This window comes from Gopherus flavomarginatus, chromosome 22 (genome assembly GCF_025201925.1).
Source record: "Gopherus flavomarginatus isolate rGopFla2 chromosome 22, rGopFla2.mat.asm, whole genome shotgun sequence".
In the NCBI taxonomy this organism is placed as follows: domain Eukaryota; kingdom Metazoa; phylum Chordata; order Testudines; family Testudinidae; genus Gopherus; species Gopherus flavomarginatus.
The window spans coordinates 19,746,269-19,748,257 of NC_066638.1; the positions used below are offsets into that span (position 1 = coordinate 19,746,269).

At 56.1% G+C, this 1,989-nt stretch overlaps 1 non-coding gene across 1 annotated transcript; it reads left to right on the top strand.

Annotated features, from left to right (window-relative positions):
* Nucleotides 1–1,392: 1,392 nt before the first annotated feature.
* TRNAF-GAA (transfer RNA phenylalanine (anticodon GAA)) lies at nt 1,393–1,464 on the top strand. Its single transcript has one exon. It is a non-coding gene; the product is annotated as a tRNA-Phe (tRNA).
* Nucleotides 1,465–1,989: the final 525 nt, after the last annotated feature.

Sequence of the window (1,989 nt, forward strand, 5' to 3'; positions counted from 1 at the left end):
AGGTTTGCGGTGGGAATTCTTTAGTTCAGATGACTTCACACCTGGTCATTGTGATTCTTACCAGTTTCTCTGGCACTGGGGGATTTGTTTCACTGATGGCTGAGTGGTTAAGGTGTGGGAGTGGAAATGCAATAGGTTTCCTCTGCGCAGGTTTGAATCCTGCTCACAGTGAGGTCTGTGTTTTAGCCAGTCTATCACCTGGGCAACACCTCTGTACAACTCCCTGAGACACTCTCAAGTCTCTCCCCCACCCTGTTCTGCTCCTTTCATAGAGATCCCTGGGGCACCACCTCACACTGTGTCCCTGAGGGGTCAGGCAAACTCTCAGCACCTGAAGCCTCTGCCACTCACCTGGTGCCCCATAGATCAGCCAAAGTCCTGGTTCTGCTCCTCTCTCTAGAGTATGAAGGAAGCCAAGTCAGCGACTCCATGGGAGCTATGGGGCTGCAGAACCAACAGAGAAAAAATAGGTGCTCAGCACCCACTGGCAGCCAGCTCCTCCCCCGCCCACTACAGGCCTTGCTGACAAGCTCCTCCTCTTCCCCTTCAGCACCTCCCACCTGCCAGTGATCAGCTGTTCAGTGGGGTGCAGGAGGCACTGGGTGGAGGGGGAGGAGCAGGGGACGGGAAGAGGTGGGGGTGGTTGAGGATGGGGCAGGAAGTTGCAGGATGGGAAGAGATGGGACGGGGGGGGGACTTGGGGGAAGGGGTGGAGTGGGGGCAGGGCCTGGGGACAAAAAGGGGGATTTGTCCTTGATCCCAGACCCCTCTAGGGCCAGCCCTGAAGGAAAACGCTGACTATGACAGTGACAATACAACTGACCAGCATTGCGGGGGAGGCTGAGGGAGATCCGCACTCATCAGGTCTCTTCTCTCCCCACGGTGAGCCAGACACTGCTCTCTCCTGGCTCTCACTCTAGCAGCTGGATGCCAAGGAGCCATTTCCCCACAGGAAGTGCATTGAGTGCCCCTGTGGTGCTGGGGGGGCTGGCACTGCTGCTGCCTGTGAGGCTGGCAGGGGGTTGATGTCTGCACAGACTCTCAGCTGCCAGGCCGGAGGGGGCACTTACCAGACTGGCTCAGTGAAGACGGGGGGTTGACAGAGCAATACAGATGCTCTCCAGAGCACGGAGCAGCATCCGCCCATGGAGCCAGGCAATGAGCATTTCCCACAGCCTGGAGCCGAGGGGGAGGCAGCAGCTGCTGTTCCAGCTGCTCGGGGACAGGCCCTGTCAGCGAACAGCCACTTCTTACTCACCACAGCTAATGGTGCCAGGTTCCTCCGGTGGGGGTATGAAGCAGCCATTTGTTTTCCTCTCCTTTTTGTGTGCAGCTGCTTACAAAAACATCCCAGACAGAGAAGGCAACAGGCCAAAATGCTGTTTTGTAGCTGCCAAAGTAGCTCAGTTGGAGAGCGTTAGACTGAAGATCTAAAGGTCCCTGGTTCAATCCCAGGCTTTGGCAGGCCCTTTCGTTCCTCTTTGTGCAGGGGTGGCTTGTTTTCTGGGAGCACAGCAGTGCTTGCACCCAAGATAAGTTACTGATCTTGGGCTCTGCAGTAGGAAAACATAGAATGGGCTTCTGCCCTAGTTAGTCCACCTGACCTTCAATGATGAGAGCTGTCTTTCTCAATATGGTAGGAAGAAAGTGAGGTAGGGCAGCCCTCAGGAATGGTACCAGAGGGCTGCTAGGCAGGGATTGGGGATGAAAACTCCTCTGTGCAACTGAGCAATGGCAGTACCAGGGAAGGGGCATCTAGTAAAAGTGACCCCACACACCTCTCCTCCTCTGGGCACCTAGAGCAGAGGCAGCTGGTGCTGACAGCTCCAAGGGAAGGCTTAAATGCTACAGAGCAACTGAGGTCAGGGCTAGAGGAGGGCAGGACCATGCCTATGTTTGGCCTTCAGGCAGGCACAAAAACACTCAGCCAGCCTGCTCTGTGCCATGCCAAACACTCACTGAAGGTCACCAGCATACATGCAGGGCGGC